A 25,230-nucleotide genomic window follows, 5' to 3' on the forward strand; every position below is an offset into this window, starting at 1 on the left:
CGCTCTGCTTGACGTGGGTGATTATTAGTTGGTGGCGTGTCTACTCCCCTGCCAAGAGCAGTTTACATGGATTCTCATATTAATCTTCCCAAATGAATATCCGAGGCTGAATTATTCTTATTTCTATGTTTCAGGCATGTGAGCTTCCCTCAGGCAACCTTGTTATAAACACTGGGGTGGTGGGGTGGGGGTAGGGTTTGCTGGACCCTGACCTGAAGCAGAGCTCTGCCGCAGGAGTGGTGAGGGTTGTTTTCTCGCCGTGGTCACTCGCCGAGCACGTGTCAGAGCCTATGAGCCAGGCCTTTCTGCAGTGCTCTGCCTCCCTGACCCTTTCTTTCAGTTTCCTCAGCGGCATCACAGCTTCTTCGGCTCTCCGTCCGTCCTTCCATGGTGTGGGGCCTTGGCCACTTCTCATGTGTGAGGGACTTTCTCAGATACAAGTTGTTTCAAAGTTTTTAAGTTTTTAAGTTTCTGGGAGCAGATTTTAAACAGAATCCATGCTTGCTCTTTCCCTCTGTCCCACCACAGTGATATCGGCAAGATGCTCACAAGGTGGCTTTGATCACACGGGATCTAGTCATCCTTCTTTGGGTATGAATCATCAGTTATAGTCAATGAAGAAACCAGGCAAACAGCCTGCAGATGGTTTGAGATTTAATTTAGCTCAGTGGTAGAGCATTTGGGCCTGGGATTGGGTCCTTAGCTTGGAGATGAGGATGATAGGCAGACACGGATGGGAAAGATGGGACAAAGTCACAAACAACAGGTTTATGAGAAAATGCTCATCATCAGTACTCACCAAGGAAATGCTACCAGAGCCAGGAGACACCTCCTCCCGCCAGTTAGAATGAGAGTTACCAAAGGGGCACGTGAAGCGGACCATGTCGCAACGTGCCTGTAGTCCTGGGAAGGATCAGTCCAAGGCTAGCCTGAACTACCTGAGACCCAGTAAGTGTTGATAAAGAGTGTGGGGAGAGGGGGTCCTGCACATTGTGATGAGAATGTAAACTGGTGCAGTCACTAGGAAAAACAGTGACTTTTAAAGCTTTTAAGCTTTTAAAAGATTAAAGAACGACTGCTGGGTCAAGGTGGCACACACCTTTAGTCCCAGCACTCAGAGGCAGAGGTAGGCGGATCTCTGAGTTTGAGGCCAGCAAGCTCCTGGATAGCCAGAACTACATTATCAATACCCTGTCTCAACAAAACAAAACAAGCAAATTATGGTATGAACCAGCATTCTCACTATTGGATATACTATTATATATAATATATAATATGTATTAATCTTATGCTTTTAATATATTCAGAGTTTTAATACATTTTTTTGAAGTTCTGAAGTCAACATGGAAAAAACTTAAAGTTTACTAAAAATTTGCAATATTTCGAATATAAAGGGCTAGGTGTGCTTGGTGGCACATGCCTTTACTTCCAGTATTTGGGAGCTAGGGGAAGGTGGATCTCTGAGTCTGAGGCCAGCTTCATCTATGTAGTGAGTTCTGGGACAGCCATAGTTACGTAGTGAAACCCTGTCTCAATTAGTAAAGTACTTATTGTATAAGAATAAGGGCCAGAGTTTGAGGAGCAGAACCCACATAAAAAAGCTGGGCCTTTTTATTCCCAGCTGGAGAGAGTTCAGCTGTTAAGAGCACTTCCTACTCTTTTAGAGGCTCCTGGGTACAATAGGGAACTAACTGATTCTTAGTTCACTTCCTTGTTAGCTTTAGCCACTGCCCTGGCTCACAGGCCTTTTTCTAGATCTTATAGCATGGGAAGATCCTGGCTCCAGGAGAACATTTGCATTCCAATTCAATTTTATTTTGGTTCAATTAAGTATGTTTGGAACCCACACTATGAGCAGGCACCAGGCCAGGTTCCTTGGGTGGGAAAACTGGGGTTCTGAAATTGAATGGCAGTAATAATTCTGGAGTTTGCTACTTCACGTGGGTCTTGAGGAGCCTCATTTTTCTTATCAGTAAAATTTGGGTTGATTGATTATATCCCTGTGAGATTATGGGGAAAATTCAGTGAGCTAAAAGGTGCCTGGCATAGAGTAGGCAGGAAATTAGTTCTTTTGCTGTGCTCCTGGAGCTAGTTGTGTATACCACATTTACATGACAAAGATGAGGCAGATGTGTGTGTGTGTGTGTGTGTGTGTGTGTGCATGTGGGAGGACAGCAGACCCTTTATCCTTCAGCGAGGGTCCAGGACGCCTGAGTCCTCATAGTTTCAAACTCTTACCTATACACTACCTTTGAATAAATCAGGTCGGCATAAATCAACAATATTTGTTATAATAAAACTTCCTCAAAATATTTTGGTTTTGCTCTTTTAGTGGTGGTGGTTGTTTTGAGATAAAGCCTCACCATATAGTCCAAGCTGGCCTAAAACTCCAGCCCTCTTGCTTCTGCCTTCAAAGTGCTGGAAGTCACACACACACACACACACACACACACACACACACGCACACGCACACGCACACCACATTCCTGCCCCGATTTTCAAAAGCTCTTGTCCTCGCACTTGCAGTGCTGCTCTGAGATGACGCGGACCTAGTGGTGGCATGAACAAGGTACTTACTCTGGTACTCGTGGTGCAGATATTTTGCAGTTTGAGGTATAGCAACAAAACTATTTATTTTAATTTAATTTATTTTTCTTCTTCATTGTTTCACAAATCCTTTTTTGTTTGTTTGTTTTTCAAGACAAGGTTTCTTTTGTATCCCTGGCTGTCTTGGAACTCAATCTATAAACCAGGCTGGCCGTAACTTACAGAGATCCACCTGCCTCTGCCTCGGAGCGCTGGGATTAAAGGCCTGTGCCACCACCACTTGACAACACATAAAATCGTTCTTGCTGAAGATCTTAGCAGTCTTAGCCTATGGTTTTTTTTCCTTTTCTTATTAAGTCAAAAACTATCACTTAAAGGAAGCATATTATGGAGCCCTGCTGCTCTTGCACTTGGGACCATTGGTAAGTAAATGACAGTTGCCTGAACAAAAGTGCTCTGTTACTAGAACAGTTTTTGGTAATTTAGACTCCAAGTGATAGCAGGTGGGTAACAGATGCAGCATAGATTTGCTGAACAAGGGATGATTCAAGTCTACCCAAGGCTGAGCAGGACCAAGAGAAATCTCATATTACTCAGAATGCACTGATTAAAAGCTTAAGAATTGTGGAGACTGGAGAGATGGCTCAGAGGTTAAGAGTACTGACTGCTTCCAGGGGTCCTGAGTTCAATTCCCAGCAACCACATGGTGGCTCATGGCCATCTATAATGAGGTCTGGTGCCCTCTTCTGGCCATGCAGGCATACATGCAGGCAGAATGCTGCATCCATAATAAATAAATAAATAAATAAATAAATATTTAAAAAAAAAAAAACCTTAAGAATTGCAGGCGGTGGTGGTGTATGCTTTTAATCCCAGCACCTGTGAGGCAGAAGCAGGCTGTGAGTTCTAAGACAGCCAGGGCTACACAGAGAAACCCTGTCTCAAAACAAAACAAAACAACAAAAACCCGTGGGTACTGGAGACATGGCTCAGCAGTTCAGTGTGTGTATTGCTTTTGCAGAGGATCTGAGATCTGTTCCTATCCCCCATCTCTGGCAGCTTACAACCACCTGTAATTCCAGCCTCTGCGTGATAGTGATCAGAGGCAAAGCATCTTCAGGGAATTTCACACATGTGCACATGCTCACAAATGCCTACTGCTCCCTTGTAGGAATAGATCCCACCATGACAGCTTCTGGGGAAACTTGGCTAGCTATCTCAGAGTTTCATTGCTGTGAAGAGACACCATGATCATGGCAACTCTTATAAAGGAAAACATTTCATTGGGGCTGGCTTACAGTTTCAGAGGTTTAATGGTCCATTATCATCACAGCGGGAAGCATGGCAGTATGCAGGCAGACATGGTGTTGAAGGCACCAAGAGCTATACATCTTGATTCTAAGATCATAGAAGGAGACTGGATTCCACACTAGGTGGAGCTTGTCCATAGGAGACTTCAAAACCCACCAGCACAGTGACACTTCCTCCAACAAAGTCACACTACTCCAAAAAGTCACACCTCCTAGTAACAGTGCCACTCACTGTGGCCAAGCATTCAAGCATGTAAGTCTACAGGGGCCATTCCTGTTCAAGCCACAGCACTAGCCCTAGGTTTGGTTTGGTTTGGTTTGGTTTGGTTTTGTCGAGACAGGCTTTTTCTGTGTAGTCCAGGTTGGCTTGGAACTCACTCTGTAGACCAGGCTGGGCTCAAATTCACAGAGATCTGCCTGCTTCTGCCTCCCTAGCACTAGGATTAAAGGCATGCACTACCATGGCCCAGCTAGGTCTAGTCTTACTAAACTTATTTATTTAAGTAGCAGGGTTTTGCTCTAGAGTTATCCTCCCCCAACCCCCGTGCATGTGTGTGTGGATATGTAAGATAGAGACTGAGAAAGACTGGAAGACGGAGACTTACTGTGTAGCCTAGAACCTCACTGTGTGACCAGGCTGACCTAGAACTTACAGAGATTGCCTCTGCATTCCCAAGTACTGGGACAAGCATGCCTCTGCCTCCAGTTTCTTTCTTTCTTTCTTTCTTTCTTTCTTTCTTTCTTTCTTTTTTTTTTTTTTTTGTGGGAAAGGGACATTTCAAGACAGGGTCTCACTCACTATGTAACTCTGACTGTCCTGTCCTGGAACTAACTCTGTAGACCAGGCTGGCCTCTAACTCACAGAGATCCACCTGCCTCTGCCTCCCAAGTTCTGGGATTAAAGGCCTGCACCACTACACCATGCCTCCAGTTTCTTAATCCTTCTTCCTCCAGAGCCTCCTGAGTGCTGGGGTAGACAGGTGTGCACTACCATATCTGACTTACTTTGTTGTTTTATTTTCATACATGATCTGTAGCTAAGTGGACAGAAACATTTCAGGTTGAGAGTCATTTTTCTTTGACAAGTTTGAAGTTATGCTTTGTACTTTTGTAGTGTCTCAAACTGCTGCGAAATCCAAAACCTTTCTGATTTGTGACTGTTCTGCCCCGTCAGTCCATCTTGGTATTGGTGTGTTTATGATACTCCCAACCAGCCCTTCTCTGTCTACCCTGGGAATTCCTTGAATTATTATTAATTTTTCCTCTTTATTTTCACCACTCTCTGAAACTCATATCATTTAGCTTTTTGATCTCTAACTGACCCTCTCATCGTATCCCCTCCCTGACTTATGTGCTGTTTCTTTGTCTTTTTGCTTCAGTTTCTAGATTTCCTTTCACCTTAGCACCCCAACCCTTCTATTGATGTTTTTGTTTGTTTCCAACATACTTTTAATTTCCTAGCGCCTTTTCCCCTGAGTAGTTCTTTAAGAACACATGTATAATGTTCCATTGTTTTTGGGATATGGTCTTATTTCCCTGAGGATTTTAACGATATGATTTTTCTTCTCCCTGCATATTCTACTGCCTCTAAATTGCTTTTTTTCCCCCCTGCAACATTCTTTCTGTCTTCTTTGAATAAATCAGCCCAATGATTTTGGCTTGCCTAGATGTTTTAGGAGTGGGAGATTCAAAAGCTGCCTGAGTCCAAAGTGAATGGGATTCAATTTGGTCTTATTCTAGGTTAGGTGATGAGGTGGGCTGTTTGAGGGGTCTTACATCCAGAAATCTTTCCCCCCCCTCATGCTCTAGGTATTTTAGGAATGGTGTGCAGGAAGGGGCAAAATGCAGAGTCACTTATCTCCAATTCCTTGCCCCACTTTTGCAAGATCTTTAGTCTTCCAGTATGCCTTGTGCCCTATCCGGCTCAGAGGTTTCTTCCTGCTCTACCTCTCCAGAACGTGAGCTCTGTTCTTCTGGGGGTGATTAGGAGGATGCAGTTGTCAAACTGTTCAGCTTACACTCCACCCATTGTTTCAAAGCATCTGCTTCTTCCCTGGCCAACATGGAGTCTGAGGTGGAGGTGGGGATATAGTCAGCCTTTGAGGCTGTGAGATCGATTAAGCTGACCTACATTCTGTCTTTCTTGGTCATGTTACAGTTGTCACATCTCCTGTTATATCCATCCTTGGATGGTCTATAACTTTAACAAAATCTGCTAGTTACAGTGTATAAGCTCGGCACTCAGGAGGGGTGGGGTGGGGAGGAGGATCTCAAAATGAGACCATCGTGAACTACACAGTACATTTTTGTCTCTAAAAAACAGCAGCAACAACAAAAGACTCCACCTTATTTCTTGAAGTTATGGTAGGACTTCTGGAGGAAGAAACACTGGGACACATAACTCAGACCCATAATAGTAGTCATACAACAGGAAAGGGTGTTCCAGATGGGGACCATCTAGAGGGAAAGGAGATGATGATTAAAACATAGGGCAGAGGCAGGTGGGCAGCTGTACAGGGTCCAGGAAGTGGAAGGATGATGGAGACAGGCTGGGAAGCAGGTTGGTCATTATGAGCTCAGCCTAGAACTTCCAGAAGGACATCTTACCCATTAGTGGCTCCTATAGTGACAAACTAATGGGATTTCTGGAGTAGATGATGGGTGAGAGAGAAAAGAGCTGAGGGTGGTGCTATAATTTGGGCCTTGGGGAGATAGTGTTGAGAAAGACCAGAGGGGGCTTTATGTGAATGTTGGAACATGATGGGGAAGATGAAGGAAAGGCCAAGTTCAGCTATAGAATAGATAGATGTTTGGCACATACATCAAAACACTGTACTTTAAAATCCTCTGTTGATTGTGAGGGAGCAAGGAAATCAGTCTCTTAGAAGATAGAGGGACCGTCTTTGTGTTGTTAAAGTAATCAGAACATTTTATTTTGGGGTGCTCTTGGTGGCTTCTTGCGTACTGTATGAGCAGAGGGCCTTGTTTCCCATCTTTCTTAGCTCTTCCTCCCACTTGCGTGGAATTAAACCCTTTGTGTTTTAAGCCTTTAAGTAGAGAAAGGAATTTCTTTCTTTGAATTCTGTATCTAAGAGGAAGGTAGAGAAGGGGCTGTGTTCATTGGCCCACTGTGGAGGTGCTCTGTCAGTGGTAAATTAGAGAGGGGAGGGAAGGGCCCTGACGAGAGGGAATTCTAATCCCTAAGGAATAAATATACCAGGTATGGCCACTTTCCATCAACTACATGGTGCCATTGGAAATGGAGCCATAGAGCAGTATGCACAGTCATGTGGGCCAGTGAGAAGAGCAAGGCCAGCCCAGTGGCTCCCTGTTAGCAGCTTGTGGTAGCAGTGGGGCCTTGTCTTTGAGATAATCTGACTTGTTCTGAGCACCATCTCAGCAAACAAGGTGTTCTGTAGCTGCAGCCTCTCTGATACACCTTTGGGGGTGAAGTGGTGATGTAATCAGCTTTCTTCCTTCCCCTTTGCCCCATGCTACCTTGGCAGCACCCACGGATCCACCATCAATACTCAGTACTACTCCAAGTACAAACAGCCTCCATCTGAGTGACGGCTGACTATGTGACAGGCAGTGGTCGGGGCACTTTACATACCTCAACTCATTTGATCTCTCTTACCAACCCTCAGAGGTAATTACTATTAAACCACACTTTATAGGTGAGGCTCAGAGGTGAAGTAGCTTCTTCAGAGTCTGTGGAGCTGACTCAAACCCAGGCAGCTTGACCCCTAAGGCAGAGGCACTGGGTTTGCCCTGGGAATTCTCTCTACTAGTTCTTTTCCTGCCCCTGTAGGATCTCAACTCTAATGGTTTGTTAGAGTTGCCAATACACTGTAGGATACCCTGGCAAACTTAAGTTGTGATTAAACAACAAATATTTATGCAGTATAAATATACATTTATTATATAGGATATACTTATATATAAATGTTGTTACTGTTTGTCTGAAATTCAGGCTTTTTGTTTTGGCAGTGTTTGGAATGACTGAGCCAGGGTCTTGCTGGTAGACAAGTAATCTGCCACTGAGCTACATCGGGCCATCAAAGCCAGATTTCAACCAAGCATTTCACATTTTATTTTACTGATTCTAGTATCAGCTCAGCAGACTTTTATTTGTTTGTTTTGAGATAGGGTATCATAGAGCATAGATTGGCTCAAACTTGCTAAGTAGCTAGATTTATCCTTGAATTCCTGATCCCCCTGCCTAGCCCCTTCCTTGTGCTAGGATGATAACCAGGTACCACTTGCCTGGGAGATTGGTGAGGTATGGGAGCCACAGTCATGCTGCTGGGTTTCTGTGGCTCCGTGGTACTGGGCTGCAAACCTTCTTGGTACTTGATTTTAAACTAGAACAGACTTAGTGTCTGAACGTCAACTCTTGGTTGACGTTTTTGTCTTTAAAGAAAGAATATTAGGGCCAGGCATGTTTGTAGATGGTGGCAACTCACCCCTGTAATCCTAACACTTGGGGGGCAGAGGCAGGAGGAACACTACAAGTTCCAAGTTAGTCTAGTTTATATTGCAAGCTCTAGAGCGGCTAGGTCTGTGACACTGTCTCAAAATAACAGCAACAACAATGCCAATGACCATAGCACTCTACAGAAACATGTCAGATTATAGCCAGAAAAGTGTTGTGTGTTCCTTGCCAAAACAAGAAGGTGACTACAGCAGAGCTCTTGTCTACCACCAGTCTTCACTTTTCCACAAGAGTCACTTGACCTCAACCCACTTGTTTGGAAAGTGAGTTTCTTAAACTCCCTCTGAGGCAAGTGCTGCTGCATCTCTAATCTCAGTCTTCTGCTGATCACATGGACCAGATGTTGTCTTCAAGTTTAATCTTGATACAGCTTGACCTCATTATCCCTGTTCTAGGAGCAGCAGTGGCAGGCAGGCAGCTTACATGTCAGTAGGAGGCATGCCGTCTGCTCATGGTCTGCCCTGGGCTGATGGTCTACTCTTTTTGGCCGTGTCTCTTGGACAGTGACATCTGTACCTTGGCCTAGTGCCAGAGTTTTTAAAAACTGTGTCAGTCATTGGGTAATGTCCCTAGCCAGATACTGGGAAATTTTACAATTGGACTGTCCCAGAAAACCCAAGCACTTGTTCTTTCAAGGAGGTGTTCTTGCTTGATTCTAGGCCAGCCCTTACTCAAGCCTGGAGCTTGCCCCATCTCTTATTTTCTTTCTCACTTCAACTCTTCCTTTCCTTAATATCTGCTAGACATTCTCCATGCAGGAGGGAGTCTGCCACATAGGTAATGGAGAATGGATTTGGGTCTGGAATAAACTTTTATTGTAGCTAGCAAGAAAAGGACAACCAGGTCAGTGGAAAAATGGGAAAGTGAAATGAACATGCAATTCACCAAAGAGAAAAACTCAAAAGATATCCGTGACCTCAAGCTCATCTCCAGCTTCTCTAATAGAGACCTGACAGTGCAAACAAAACAGGAGCTTGGGTTTAGCTCAGTGATGGTGTACTTCCCAGCAAATACAAGGCTCTGGGCTCGCGCTGAGCACACACAAGTGAAAGGAATGTAAACAAAATATGATGTTATACCTACAGAGTTGACGGATGTCAAAAGCCTGACATTGTAGGAGTCAGTAGTGACCCTAGGGGTTATGTAGGAGCCCATTGTCCTTCACTCCTACACAAATTGTTCGAACAGTGCTTTAGAGAGCGAGAGTTTGCTGTGCTGTCTGATGCAGCAGTTCCAATGGCACATCTGTTTCTAAGAGAAATTCTTGCATGCCTCTGATAGGAGCCAAGGCTTCTCTTTTGTCCTTTTAAATTTTATTTTACTTTATTTGTATAGGTGCTTTAACTGCATGTATGTCTGTATACCACATGCATGCCTATTGCCTACTGAGGTCCAACAGGCAGTATGGTCTCCTGAGACGGGACTTAAAGACGGTTGTGAGCTGCTGTGTAGGTACTGGGAATTGAACCTGGATTCTCTGGAAGAATAGCCAGCATCTATCTATTTATCTATCTATCTATCTATCTATCTATCTATCTATCTATCTATCTATCTATCTTTCTTTCTTTCTTTCCTTCTTTCTTTCTTTCTTTCTTTCTTTCTTTCTTTCTTTCTTTCTTTCTGTACATTTATTTCTTTAATAATTTTATTCTTATTTTATGTGCATTGGTGTTTTGCCTGTGTATATGTCCATGTGAGGGTGTTAGGTCCCCTGGAACTGGAGTGACTGGCATGTAGGTGCTGGGAATTGAACCTAGTCCTCTGGAAGAATAGCCAGTGATCTTAACCACTGAGCCATCTCTCCAGCCCCAGCTTCTCATTTTTAATTTCTGGTTGGTTTGTTTTGAAACAGGGCCTCAAGTAGTCCAGGTTGGCTTCAAATTTCTTATTTAGCTGAGGATGGCCTTGAACTCCTGATCTCCTGCCTCTTTTTCCCTTTGTTTTGGGATTATACCATCACAGCTGTCCATTTTGGGGGGCATTTTTAATTGATTTTATTATGACTTTTTAATCATTCACAAAATGGAACAGTTAGTGTATTAAATTCAGTTTGCCTGTTACCTTAGCCTTAACAATTACAGTTTTATCAATCTGTATGCTGAGGTTCTTTTAGCTTTAAAAAGAAGCAAGGATCTGTCAGCACAGCCTCAGTCTGTATACGATATTCAAATGCTATTAATACCATCGGCAGCATCGTTTGTAAGCAATAGACATTTGTTCTCACTTTCTAAAGACTGGAAATCTAAGATCGAGGTATCTAATAAGGCCTCTGTTTGATTCTTAGATCACTGTTCTTATCACATTCAGGAATTGTGTCCCTCCATGACCTGTTTGGTTCTCAAAGATCACACTTGCTAACACCATCATGTTGAATATGTAGAGTCATCACTTGTGAGTGTGGGAAGACAGACAGAAATACTCAGTCAATGAATAGTGAGTGGTTCCTCATTTAGTCATGATTCAACTCTGCTATATAGAGCAGTATACAGTCACTGGAATTGACAAATTAACAAGAAAAAAGAAAATGAGAGCTGGAGGTATCCTTCAGAGGTTTGATTCCAGCATAAAACAGACAAATATTATAATAATGATGACAGAACATAGTATGTATATGTGTGTGTGTGTGTGTGTGTGTGTGTGTGTGTGTGTGTGTGTGAGTGTGGGTGTGTGCCCGCCCGAGCGTGTGCACATACACATGCTTGCCTGTAATGGAAGGTTGTGGAGGTTGATGTCAGGGTGTCCTCCTCTATTGATCTCTTTGTTTTTTGAGATCGGGTCTTTCATTGAACCTGGAATCTGACATTTCAGCTGGGCTAGCTGGTCAGTAAGCCCTCCAAGTGCTGGAGTTATGGATCCATGCTACCATGCCTGGCTTTCTATGTGGGTGTTAGGGATCCAAAGTCAGGCCCTCACGCCCCCACACAAGCACTTTACCCACTGAGCAACCTCTAATGTCATTCCTCTGGAACATCCATCTTGTGTTTGAGACAGAAGCTCTTACTGGCAGCTAAGGCTTGCTGATCAGCCTAGGCTAGTTAGCTATGGCACCTGGACCCACCTGGACCCACCTTCCCAGCTCTGGGATTGCAAACTCACCACTATGTGCAGCCTTTAGAAGATATCAGACGTCAAGCCCAGGTCTTCATACTTGCACAGCAAGCAGTCTATTGTGGGAAGCCAATAAACGCCATTACAAGATGGCGCTGGTTTCAATAAGCTGACACCCATGAATATGGGAAAACAACCAATGTGTGCATGTGCAGTAGAGTCACTGCCTGGCCCGAGGTATGTAAATGAGGTACTGAAAGCATAACCAATCGGGTGTAGACACGCCTGTCCTAGGCCTATATAAGCAGCACTGGTTTTTGGGCTCGGGGTCTTTCGCTTTTGCTATCAAGCTCTCCCAATAAACGTGTGCAGAAGAATCCTGTTGTGGCGTCCTTCTTGCTGGCGAGTCAGGCGTCTACAGTCTATCAACTGAGCCTGCCTGATATTCAGTTCTCTCTTTATTGATTTTCCCCCCTGTGATAGGTTTATTTCATTTTCTACTCTCCTCAGTCCCAGTTATGGACCCTGTCCTCTCCCTACAGCCTTCTAGCATGGTTGTAGTCATACTTTTTTATATTTTAAATTATTCAAATCAAGTAGTCACATCTGAAAGTGTGTGCTCTGATAGCATTTCCTTGTCTAACGTCTCACTTTGCTGGAGTTGGTGTTTGCTTCATTCACTCTCCATCAGCTAATCTGCCTTTCTTGTTGTCTAACAGCCACTCCACTGGAAAATCCTGAGCTTTCCACAGTCTGCTCACTCTAAGGGTGGCTCTGCAGGCTTGCTGGGAAACGTCTTGAGGCTCACCAGGTGCTTCCTTTTGTTCCTTTTGGGGGCAGCCAGGGCCTTGGCATGCCTGAGAGCTGTATTTTCTAGACATTGATTGATTGATTAATTGATTTAGACAAGATAAATAGATGGAAAATTAAGGAGACCTAGAAGGTGAAAGAGCCTCTCATTCCAGAGGCCAGTTGAAGTCTTGTAACCAAGAGTTAAAAAATTATAGCACAATTTTCTATGGAGGTTGCCTACATAAACACAGTAATATAAATGCATGCATATACATATACTGTGATATATAATATGTGTGTGTATGTATATACATATATATGTATAGGTGTGTATATGTATTTATATGATATATATATATGAGAGAGAGAGACTTTTCAAATGAGAAAATGTGAATGTTAAAATAGTAATGAACCTAAGGCCTAACTGTATATGATCAAGAATGGCCTTCCTCCTTTCCTAGCTGTCAACCTGACATTTTCTGAGAATTTCACAGACAAGCAAGACTGGACACTTTCATAAAGATAATAGTTAAAATTAAAGAGGCTATAGATACGGTTCCATGGTTAAGATCACTTGTTGCTCTTGCAGAAGACTGAAGTTCAATTCCTAACACCCACAACTCACACAACTGTCTATAACTACAATTCCAGGGGATCTGACACCCTTCTCTGTCCTCCATAGGTACTGCATACACATTGTGTGCTTAATAGACAGGCAAAACACTCACTCATGCACATAAAAAATAGAAATAATGAAATAGAGAATGGAAAGTCTACTTATAGTAAAAGACAAAAGATGTACCATACTTTGTGAACCCCTCAAGGCCCATGGTTTTACCTTATCAGATTGTGACCCCACCTAAGGCAAAGAGGAACCACCTTTTGACCTCATTTTCCAAAAAAGAGGGAAGAAAGCTTCTTAGAAAACTTGTAAATGATGGAATTTCAGGGATAGAAAGATGTCCTGATGATCAAGAGCACTTGTTGCTAGTGCCAGTGCCCCTGGTTTAATTCCCAGTGCCCATGTGGTGGTTCACAACGATCTGTGTGTGTGTGTTCTAGAGCTTATACACATGTAAGCAAAACACAGATAAATTTAAATTATAAGTCTAAAAACAAGAATAATGGATGTTAAGAGCCACTAAGGCAGTATGCATGGCTGGTGCCAAGACACTTGGATGTAGCTCTTTGAGACGCTCACACCCCATTGGAGCGTGTACTGCCCTTCCTTTGTGTTAAAATCCCTTCCTGATTTTTCTGCTTTCTACCAGCTTATCCTGAAATTCTTCTTTGCAGTGAAGTGAAGAATTCTGGCTTCACCTGGGCATTCTTAGTAACCATTCAGGCTACTACAGCTGGCAGCATAGAGCGCTGGCCTATGTCCCACTGCCACTAATGTGATGGTCTGACTGTAGGACACCTCAGGGTGGAAAGGGCTGCCTTAGGACATTGGAGATATTGGTCCAGGAGCTTTCAGCATCCCTGTTGATGACTGTTCTGTGTAACCTCTTTTTCCTCTGCTCAGAGGTATTTTATGATCACACCTAGAGATACAAGGCCCTATATATATTTGACTAAGGGCCTTTACAGGGGACAAGCCTTATATACGATTTCAGGGGTCCTTAGGGGAGAGAGAGTTACACTATGAAAGTGATGTGGAGGCAGAGGCAGGCTGCATTGAGATTATATGGCTGCAAGCCAAGGAGGACCAGCTGCCACTAGTAGCTGGAGAAGCAAGGAATGGGTCCTTCCCATAGCCCTGCCCATGAGCAGATTTCCACTAAATTGATGCTGAATTTCTGGACTCCCAAACTGAAAACGGTGCATCCCTGTTGTCCTCAGACATCAAGTTTGTGATCATTTGTTACCATCACCTTAGGAAACAACTATAGGAAGCTCACCAGCTTCCTACTAATCTCTTTCCAGCTGGGGCTTTCAGCAACCAGAAATGAATCACAGAACCCTTCAACATGGAAGGAAGTGGGTATCCTTCAGCCCCCCTCACCCCCTCTGCCACAGGTTGTTTTCCACTCCTCGCTTTCTTTCTCTCTGGGATTCCCAAGTAGCTAGATGGTGGACTCCCTGCATGAGTCTTACACCGTCCCCTGTTTTCCGTAGGCTCGCCTTTCTGGATGATGCTGTCCTGAACTGTCTTGTGATCATACTTGTTACGTTAAAAACCTTTCTGCAGCTCTATTTTTAATTTCCTAGAGCTCTCTCTTGTTGCTTTTTAAAATAACAGCCGCCTCTTAATGGATGCAATCATTTTTTATTTCTCTGAGGAGATTAATTATAGTTTTTCTATGTGTCTGCTCTTTATATTATTTTTCTCTCCAAAATGTCCATTAAAACATTCCTAAATCTGTTTTGGCAATATCCTCAAGTATCCAGTGACATTTGACTGATCATTCGTATGGAAGACTGCAATTCCAAAATGCACAGGGGGATGTGAACAGGTGACGGTTGAAGAAGATTATAGGTGTGGGCAGTGGCCTTCTTTCTGGGAGACAGGATTGTAGGTAGCCTTTTCCAGACCTCTGCAGCAGTGAGACTGGGCTGGCCTCTGTCACTGAAATAACTTAGCGCTTCAGCCTATCGTCTCAGAAGTGGTTCACAGCCTGCGGCAGAGCAGAGCAGGCTATCTCAGAGCCAGGAAGGGAGACTGGGAGACTCCGGGAGAACAGCCCTGGTGAAGCAAAGACCTTCCACTGGACCTCACTGCCCGAAGACTCTGGCATGGTAGTTCTCAACCTGTGGGCCACGACCCCTTTGAGGGTTAAGTGACCCTGTCACAGGGTCCATATCAGATATCCCGGGTCACCACGACATGAGGAGCTATGTTAAAGCTAAGGTTGCAGGGGTTCCATATCAGATATCCCGGGTCACCACGACATGAGGAGCTATGTTAAAGCTAAGGGTTGCAGGGGTTCCATATCAGATATCCCGGGTCACCACGGCATGAGGAGCTATGTTAAAGCTAAGGGTTGCAGGGGTTCCATATCAGATATCCCGGGTCACCACGGCATGAGGAGCTATGTTAAAGCTAAGGCTGCAGCATTAGGAAGGTTGAGAGCTGCTGCTCTAACGCTCACATAGTGCCAAGTCTGGGGGTCAAACCTTTTGACAAACAGACCTTAGGGACACAGGAGATCCAAGGCAGGACCCTCTGTCTCCCTGCTTAAGAGTGAGCCTGCTTAGTGCTCTATGGAGCTGTGGGGCTGCTGTCTCCATCTTACTTCTGACTAGGGTTGCAGCTGCTTCAGGGACCTTGCCTCCTTTCTATCTTTATAGTGGCCAACAGGAGGATGGTGGATTCCTATGACCGAGCTGTGCACTCTGGCCCTGACATCCTGGCAGCTTTCCTCTGGTATTTGGCTCAACCTAAGCTACCTGAATGTCTCCATAGCTTCAGACCTGGAAGTGGCAGGTGACTTGTCACAGGTTACTGTGAGGAGTCACAAGTAAATGCAGAGGGCGCTCAGAGCCACATAGTCACATCCTTCAGATGCTTGCTTTTACTGTCACTCCTGGAGACTGGGACATCCCAGGCTGTGGAAGGGAGAGAACTTGGAGTATTCCAAATTCCTCAGATTTCATTTTGCCTGTGTTTGCAGCCTCTGCCATTCTCACCTTCTGAGACACCAGAACTGAGTGCCGGACTTTGCAGGGGCTACAGTTTTCTTGCTGGGTGGAACCTTTCTTGCATTTTTTTTCTCTGCCCCCTGCATTATGACCACAGTCCACATGCTGCCCTAGAGTGCAGCCTCTGTCATCTGCAGCCTTGTCACCAGCTGCCTTTGTGATTTGCACTCTTTAGGAAAGACTTCTCAGTTTGCCTCAGGAGTCTGAGGCAGTAGGAGTTTGATAGCCTTGGCTATTAGTGAGTTCCAGGGTAGCCGTGGGTATAAAGTAAGACCTGTTTAAACAAACAAACAAACAAACAAACAAACAAACAAGCCTTTTGAGCCTAGGACCCTCTAGCTTTCCTGACTTTCTCATCTTTTCTAAACTTTATAAAAGGTCTTGTTGAAACTTTAGGCAGCTTGATAGAGCGACTAGATTTATTAACTTTCCCCTCACCCCTGCCTTCCCTCTCCTGACCCACCTGACTTCCGTCTCTCCAGGATGGACAACTCCAGCCACCAAGGAGCTCTGCGGTATGGACACTGGCAGCTGGTTTTCTTTTGCTTCTCAGAGCTCTGTGCCTCCATGCCCTCTTTCTTGGACTCCTCATTTCTCAGAGCAGCCCCTCGCTGGGTATTGGCTGTCTTCTTTGTGTTGTGTCTTCTCTCTGCGCTGACCTGCCCACACGTCCATGGGTGTTTCCATGTTGTCTTACTGGGGACAACTCCCCCATCTAGCTCTGGCTGAGTTTTCTATCGAGTTGTCCATCCCATCTTGAAACTGGCAGTTAACACAAGCTCTCTGGGTTCCTCAGGGAGCTCCCAGCTTCTACCTCCCCTGCTTCTGTGATCTTTGATTTATTGGAACCCAGAGTTTGCCCTCCCTCCTGCCACTGCCTCCCATCTAACAGGTGCTGTCCTCCTGCCTCTGCCTCCCATCTAACAGGTGCTGTCCTCCTGCCTCTGCCTCCCTTCTAACAGGTGCTGTCCTCCTGCCTCTGCCTCCCATCTAACAGGTGCTGTCCTCCTGCCTCTGCCTCCCATCTAACAGGTGCTGTCCTCCTGCCTCTGCCTCCCTTCTAACAGGTGCTGTCCTCCTGCCTCTGCCTCCCTTCTAACAGGTGCTGTCCTTTTGCCTTTTGTTTCCTGTCCACTCCCTGCCTCTCTCCTCCCTGCTCCCAACCTGTGTGGGGTTCTTATTCCCTCTTAGCAGGTGTCTCACAGGCATTAGAACATTTTCCTGACTTACTAACCACTTTCACTCTTTCCTTCCCCAAACCCTGTAGTATGGTTCCTGCCAATAGCAGCACACCTCCTCTTGTGCTGTGAGGTTCCTCCATAGCATCCTCTGAGGTTGTGGCACAGCCCACTCCCTCTGCCAGCATGCAAACTCTTGGCTTAGACAGAGCCCAGGTTTCTGCCCTGGGCTCCTTTGTGACGCTGACTAGATTTACTCTTGCTGCCCCCTACCTCTACCTGGCCTTCCTCCTCTGATGTTCTCTCCTCATTCCATTTTTCTCCTCCCCTTCTCTTGTCTTCCATGGCTTGACTCTGAAGTCTTTGACCCCAGAGGCCTTCCTCCTGGCTCAGCCCAGCTTTCCCAGCAGCCCCGTGTGCCACAGCATCACTGTTCACTTGTCTTTCTGCTGCCTCCCACTCACCTTCCCCGGCTGAGCCAGTCCTAAATAGCTACATGCTCTGAAACCCCAGCTGCAGCTGCAACCTGCAGCAGGATGAGCAGAGGAGAGAAGAGTTCTATTGTACATTTGGATGTATTCCTAGCCCCATAATAGGGTCTACAGAGTTCTGGCCACCTGTGAGAACTCTGATTGCTTGATTCTCAGGGTCATCACAACAGAAGACCAACTCTGACAAGCTTAAAACACCCAAGATTTTGGAGGGCATCAAATAAGGCCCTATCCGTTAAGGCCTTGAGTCCTTTCTGACCTCTTCCAGTTTCTTATGTTTGCAATCGATGCTTGGCTTCCTAGACTTGTAGACCTATCATTATAGTCTCATGGCTGGCTGCATCTTCATATTATTTTCCATCTGTCTATCTGTCACTGTCCATGTTTCTCCATGTTACAAGAACACCAGGCATATATTGGGTTATAAATGCCATCCAGTATCTATCCGAGCTGCTTGGTAAAGACTCCATTTGTAGATAAGGTTATAATCAGAGCTGTAGGACTTTAACGTATCTTTTTGAAGAGACTCAATTTAGGCTATGTGTCTTGGACTTACCAGATCCCAGAGTCCCTCAAAGCTTCTGAGAGTCCTGCTCTTATCCAGCCAAGGCCTTTTACCATCTTAAACCATGAAAGAGGAGTGTATGGATGGAGAGCAGGCCAACATGACTCTGGAAACTTCCTGGACCATCTGCCAGTATCTGCTGTCTGCTTTGCCTTACCAAAGACATGGCCCAGTCTTGTTTAGGATTGAGACTTTAGTGTTTCTCAACACCACCACACTCAGCTCTGAAACTTGACTTTTTTAGTTCCCACCTTTAGCTTGTGTCTGAGTCCATTTGGGCTACCTTAACAAATGCCACAGAGCAGGGAGCTTATAAACAACACACGTGTTTTCTTGTAGTCTGGAGCCTGGGAAGTCCAAGGTCAGGGTTTCAACATGTAAATTTGGGGCAGAAGCAAACATTCAGTCTGCCAGGTGTTCTCTACTGCCCTGCTCTTTTGCCCTTTCTTGTGTCCTGCCAGCAGCACACTGGGTTCTAAGCTTTGTGGAGAGGACACTTTATACACTATTCGTTTGGGTGTACTGTTCCCAAAAGGAACTGTACCTTATTAATCTTTGCTAAATGCTCCACAATATTTCTGAATGAATTTTAACAGCCTCACACGGTTCTTCTCACTGTGTGACCTGGAGTACTCATTCATTCATTCACCATGCATTCATTCTTTATTGCCTTCCCCAGGCATATATTTAATTTGGTGCCAAGTATTATGTAGAGTGTTACAGAGATAGTAGAGGAACAAATAGGCTAAAGTTACTGTGCCTGACGTATTCATCGTGCCCAGTAAGAAGAGACAGATGGATCAGCCAGTTGTTGTGACGTCAAGTGTACCTTGCTGAGGATGTAGATTCATTCCAGGGAGAGCCTCTCAATGGGAACTCGGTGGGTGAGAATGGAGTGGCTCAAGGGACCATAGCTGCCCAAATAGGACTGTCAGAGCCACCTGGGGATATGGGTGTCTAGGAAAGCATTTCATTTCAGATTCCCAAAGGATATGGAGAAATCAGGGCAAGTGTCCTTTCCTGTTTGGATGGGGTGTGGGCAGCAGGTTAACAGTGATGGCTTCTTGCACCAGAGGGCACTGTTGGCCTGGCATAGGGACAAAGCAGCCATCTCCATATCAGCAGTCCCTGTGACCTGTCCCTTATCCTCTTCCTACTATTCTCCAGGCTATTGAGATACCTACCCTCTTGCCTCCTATCTCTGAGTCTCTTTGCACACATAGAAGCTCTATGTAGCAGCAGCAGATACTCAGGCTTCCCCTTCCTGTAGCATTTGAATGGAGGCTTGCTGAGCACTGTGGGACCATATACAGCCATTGATGATTATAAGTGGTCCAGCTCCACCCAGGGCCACGTAGAGCCCTTGGAGCTCAAGCTGCCATAATGTTCTAGTGTTTTGCTGAAGCTGTACATTCAGGCTGGGGGTCCCTGTTGTGGTCTTCTCTTGTCCTCTCTTGTTACCTTGTGACACCCCTACATCCAACTAACCAACAAAGCCTGTTTCCTTCTTCCCAGCCTCCCTCACACCAGTCATCCTGGGCCACTGCAGGCAATTGCAGGCTGGGTGAACCAGAAAATCTTGGCCGAGCGTTCCTCCCTATCTCGGCCGAGCGTTCCTCCCTGGCCACCGTCCTCTGGTGGATGTACTGCTCTCTCTAGGATGTTTCATGGTAAACTAAACACGACCACAGGGGCCCCAGGATCTGTCGGCCAAAAGGGACAGATGAAAGGACATGTCATTAGGCTACAGTAGCTGATACCAAAGCACCAGGGAGAGGACAGACTGAGGCTGAGATTTCTGGGTAGTGGGAATGGAGCATGGGAAGGCCAGGTGCTAGGAAGAGGGAAATAGGTTTTGTTGGTTAGTTTGGTAGATACTAGGGCCTATTTCTGAGTTGTTCTTCCTTCTTACTGCACAGCTGGCTGCTTTCCAGAACACTTGAGTCAGCACAGGTAGTTGACTTGAGACAGCTGGCTACCAGTGCCTGAGGCAGGATGTTGCCTTGTGATCCCTCTACTACCTACTCTGTAAAAGCAGCTATAGTTAAGATCAAAGCCGCGCATGTTCTAGAAGGAACATTCTAGGGCCTGCCACTTGACTGCGGCACTTACAGGGCTTCCTGCCCTGTTCCCCAGCCAGGCTGCTCTATCAGGGAGCACATTTCTTCAGCAGTATAGTAGCCATAGTATCTGGGCTCAAACAGGCCTGACCATGGAATTCTATGCTGGCTGCTTCTGGTTACAGGAGGCAGCCTGCAAGATATAGTTCAGGTCTGAAGAAGCAGAATTTCTAGGGACATTTGATGATTTATTGGGAAAATTGAAACTTCTCTGACATATCTGGAACATGTGACCACTGGCACTGTTGCTGTCTGCTGTTCAGTGCAGGGTGTTGAGGGAGACCCTGAGTTGATGGAGGTCAGGAGGTTTGTTTTTGTTGTTTTTTAATTGTAGGTTTTCTATTTTGGGTATTTTCAGTGTTTAAATACCTGTCACACTATGTTTCTGATGAAAGTCACAGCTCAGTTCCACAGTGGGGACTTAATGCCTATTAGTTCAGAGCTCCCACTCTGAGGGAAGCATGGATATTGTGCTCATATTTGGCTGCTGTCAGTTCATCCTAAAGCAACTGTAAAAGCGCCTCTGAAGGAGAGGACCCTGTAGAGTGACCTGCTGACACTGGGAGCTTGGGAGAGGACCCTGTAGAGTGATCTGCTGACACTGGGAGCTTGGGAGAGGACCCTGTAGAGTGATCTGCTGACACTGGGAGCTTGGGAGAGGACCCTGTAGAGTGACCTGCTGACACTGGGAGCTTGCCTCCCCCACCCCTCACTGTAGAACCCACATGGGCAGTGCGACAGACCTCACGCCTGTGATGTTAGGACCTTTGCCCTGCCTCATTTGGCATTTTGTTGTAGGCACCATTTCAGCTCTATGGTTTTCTGTCTGGAAGGAGGAATGCTGAGTTCATAGATCCAGTGTTGGAGAAAACTGGAGCAGGATGAGGTGAAAAGTTTCCCAAGAGCTGCCTTGAGTAACAAGGTAGAAACAGGTGTGCTAGACGCCCATCGCTTCACTGTGGCTCATTCACTGTGGCTGGAGAGGAGTTATTTACACGTCCTCAGTGGCAGTCACAGCAGTCTATTCTCCCGTTTGTTTGTTTGTTTGTTTTATAATCCTCCAATTTATTTTATTTTATTTCGATATAATGTTATAATTTTCTTTTTTATTGGATATTTTCTTTATTTACATTTCAAATGTTATCCCCTTTCCTGGTTTCCCTCCCTCTCAGGAACACTCTATCACATCCTCCTCCCCCTGCTTCTGTGAGGGTGCTCCTCCACCCACACACCCACTCCCACCTCCCCACCCTCAGTTCCCCTACACTGGGGCATCTATCATGGGACCAAGGACTTCTTCTCCCATTGATGTATGACAAGGCCATCCTCTGCTACATATGCAGCTAGAGCCATGTGTACTCCTTTGTTGATGGCTTAGTTCCTGGGAGTTCTGGAAGGTCTGGCTGGTAGGTATTGCTCTTCCAGTGGAGTTGCAAACCCCTTCAACTCCTTCAGTCCTTTCTGTAACTTCTCTATTGGGGACCACACGCTCAGTCCAATGGTTGGCTGTGAACATCTGCCTCAGTATTTGTAAGGCTCTGGCAGGGCCTCTCAGGAGACAGCCATTTTAGGCTCTTTTCACCATGTACTTCTTGGCATCCACAATAGTGTCTGGGTTTGGTAACTGTATATGGGATGAATCCCCAGGTGGGACAGTCTCTGGGTGGCTTTTCCTTCAGTCTCTGCTCAACACTTTATCTCCATATTTGTTTCTGTGAGTATTTTGTTCTCCTTCTAAGAAGGACCAAAGCACCCACACTTTGGTCTTCCTTCTTATTGAGCTTAATGTGGTCTGTGAATTGTATCCTGGTTATTTGGAGTTTTGGGGCTAATATCCACTTATCAGTGAGTGCATACCATGTATGTTCTTTTGCAATTGGATTACCTCATTCAGGATGATATTTTCTAGTTCTATTCATTTGCCTAAGAATTTCATGAATCTGAATAGTACTCTGTTGTGTAAATGTACCACATTTTCTGTATCCATTCCTCTGTTGAAGGACATCTGGGTTCTTTCAAGCTCCTGGAATTTCCCTGTTTTTAATGCACAACCCGAGACAAGAATGAGATCTGTTAGCCAGCATTTGCAGAAAATAGCAAACAGGCCTCTTCAGGTTGCTGGTGTTCTGAAGAGGAACATGGGATGAAGGATCTTGGGGAACAGTGGGTTGCTTGTTCTTTTGCCATCTCCCCCATCTCTGTGGGCAGGAAAGGAGTTCTACTTGTGTGTCACTCCAAGGAAGACAGTATGGTATCCCCTGAGGCATGTGCTCTGGACCAGTTGCTGTGCCTGCAGAATCAGAGTGCTTTTCCCATGTAGAAGGAAAGGAACTTTCTGGAAGCTTCAGGCTTAATGCAAACTTCAGGTCTCCACTATTGATGTCACCAAGTAGGAGGGCTTTCCCTCAGAGGATTTAAATTGGAGTCTGAACCATTGTCAACTACGAGGACTTCATGGTAACCATCCAACCAAGTACTCCCCTAATAGGGTACTGTGTGGTCTAAGTGAAAGCCTGCCCCCCATTCCCACTACTCTCTCTAGCCATGCTATCTTTTGGGATGAGGATGACAGGAGACATCTGGAATAGTGCCAGCCTGAAGGGCTGTAATTGGAAACACCTTCCCAAGAGGCACTGTTGTGAGGAAAGAGGATGGTCACATTAGATTAGGATGCCAGGACAGGTTGGGTCCCCTTTAGTACCCAAACGAGGAATTCTGGGGGGCTTGGAGGGTACCACACTATTCAGTGCCCACCCAAGGTCTTCCTACCACCCTAGGTGCTCTGCTTCTCTCTCACCTGACCCCCAGGCTCTATGATACCCCTGAGCTCTCTCACCTGACCCCCAGGCTCTATGATACCCCTGAGCTCTCTCACCTGACCCCCAAGCTCTATGATACCCCTGAGCTCTCTCACCTGGCCCCCAAGCTCTATGATACCCCTGAGCTCTCTCACCTGACCCCCAGGCTCTATGATACCCCTGAGCTCTCTCACCTGACCCCCAGGCTCTATGATACCCCTGAGCTCTCTCACCTGGCCCCCAAGCTCTATGATACCCCTGAGCTCTCTCACCTGACCCCCAGGCTCTATGATACCCCTGAGCTCTCTCACCTGACCCCCAGGCTCTATGATACCCCTGAGCTCTCTCACCTGACCCCCAGGCTCTATGATACCCCTGAGCTCTCTCACCTGGCCCCCAAGCTCTATGATACCCCCTGAGCTGTGCAGACGGTTCTGTCCCTTCAGCTTTGAGAATTTGCTGAGACTCAGGTGCAACTTGGTCAACCTTATCACTGGAGTTATCTCAGACCCTGGAACTCAACACTCCGTTGGCTGTCACAACATCTGTGGGGCCCTAAGGGGACCCAGTGGGTCCACAGCTGTCCTGCGGCTGGATCTCTCTGGCTGATCATGATTTTAAAAGTTCCTGAGTGTAGGCCTGTGAGGGCAGTGGGATTCATTCAGTGAGGGAAAGGCTAGATCAGCTATGGAGATGCTTAGGAACAAGGTGGTATGTTCTCTTGTCTGTGACGGCCTTGTCTTGTGTCTGGCAGTGCATTGAATTAGGGGAGAGGCTGGTTGCAGCACAGGCCTCCTGTGACTGTAGTAGTGAACCAGCCTTCAGGCTAATGTGACCCTTGCCCTCCATCATGCCTGGCACAGTCCCTACCAAGCAGCCTGTCTAGGTACCATTCTACTTTCTGAGTGACATTTTTATGCCTTGAACTTCAAGTGGCAGTATGTCCAAAATCCACCACAAAAGTCTGCAGCTGCTTTCTAGCAGGTATTGTCTTGTAATTCTGTGTATTCCTGAGGGCCCAGGGAACAGGCTCTAGGCCACTGCTCATCTACTTTCTGCATGACCCACTGCCCCGCCTCTCTGGCCCGGCCCTCCTAGGCAGCCAGTGGCCCATGATGGCCTCAGGAGGCGGCGCCCCTTCCCCTGATTTCAGCCTTGGCTACAGCCCAGGCCTCCAGCAGTCTAGTGCTGGAGAACTTTGTATTCTGGGGCCAATGACCTCGGGTGGAGCAGTTACTGCCTGTGGATCCTCTATCACGTCCTCTGTGTGCAGCACACCTAGGTGCTTGGCTGGTACAAGGTAATTGTTCCAGAGCAGGTATGGCTCTATAAATCTGAATCAACTGCTAGGCTAGGGTTTTACATGTGATGAAAGCATGCTAGCTTTCAATTGGGATTGCTAGAGGACTAGTCTCTCTCTCTCTCTCTCTCTCTCTCTCTCTCTCTCTCTCACTCGCTCTGTATGTGTGCGACAGTGTGTGTCTCCTTCTCTGTCTCTTTCTGTGTGCCTCTGTCTCTCTGTCTCTGTCTCTTGTCTCTCTCTCTCTGTGTATGTGTGTTGGTGGCTGGTACAAGGTAATTGTTCCAGAGCAGGTATGGCCCTATAAATCTTAATCAACTGCTAGGCTAGGTTTTTACATGTGATGAAAGCATGCTCTGTGCTAGAGGACTAGTCTGTCTGTCTGTCTGTCTGTCTCTCTCTGTCTGTCTGTCTCTCTCTCTCTCTCTGTGTCTGTCTCTTTTTGTGTGTATGTGTTGGTATGACTCATATCAATATCCTACTCAGAAAACCTTGGAGGGATTGGTATATAGCAGACTTCATGCTACCTCTATACAGAGAAAGGCTTTGATGGAGGGCCTTGGGGCAGTTAGCAAGAGGACCTTGGTGTATATACATGCATGTGTGAACATGTATGTATGTATATGTATGTGTATGTGTATGTGTATGTGTATGTGTATGTATATGTATATGTATATGTATATGTATATGTATATGTATAGGGATGCTGGTGTGATCTGTATAGGGCTTTGGGGAGATTGGGAATATTTCTTCTATATCCCTCCATTCATGTGGGAGGAGAAAAGACAGTGAGAAAGAGTGACAACAGCTGGCATTCATTACCAAGATTTAGTACTTTCAGGTCTCTGTCTCAGTTGGTCCGGGAATGATCTATCTGGGCTAGAAGTGGCACCTGAATTTACAGATGAGGAAACTGGGCTTCAGAGCTGCCAAACCACAGTACT

The 25,230-nt window shown here is 45.9% G+C and overlaps 1 protein-coding gene across 3 annotated transcripts in view; it reads left to right on the forward strand.

Annotated features, from left to right (window-relative positions):
* Pcx (pyruvate carboxylase) overlaps positions 1-25,230 on the forward strand; it is a 111,281-nt gene that overhangs the window by 59,685 nt on the left and 26,366 nt on the right. Inside the window, exon 1 of one of the 3 annotated variants that reach the window (XM_006531678.4) lies at positions 24,146-24,304. The exons of 1 other annotated variant lie outside the window; for it this stretch is intronic. The gene's annotated coding sequence lies outside the window, so the exon portion shown is untranslated. Of the gene's footprint in view, positions 1-24,145; positions 24,305-25,230 lie in introns of those variants that run through there. One more of the 3 variants, NM_008797.3, reaches the window with a different exon arrangement.

The sequence above is a fragment of the Mus musculus genome, chromosome 19 (genome assembly GCF_000001635.26).
Source record: "Mus musculus strain C57BL/6J chromosome 19, GRCm38.p6 C57BL/6J".
Lineage (NCBI taxonomy): Eukaryota > Metazoa > Chordata > Mammalia > Rodentia > Muridae > Mus > Mus musculus.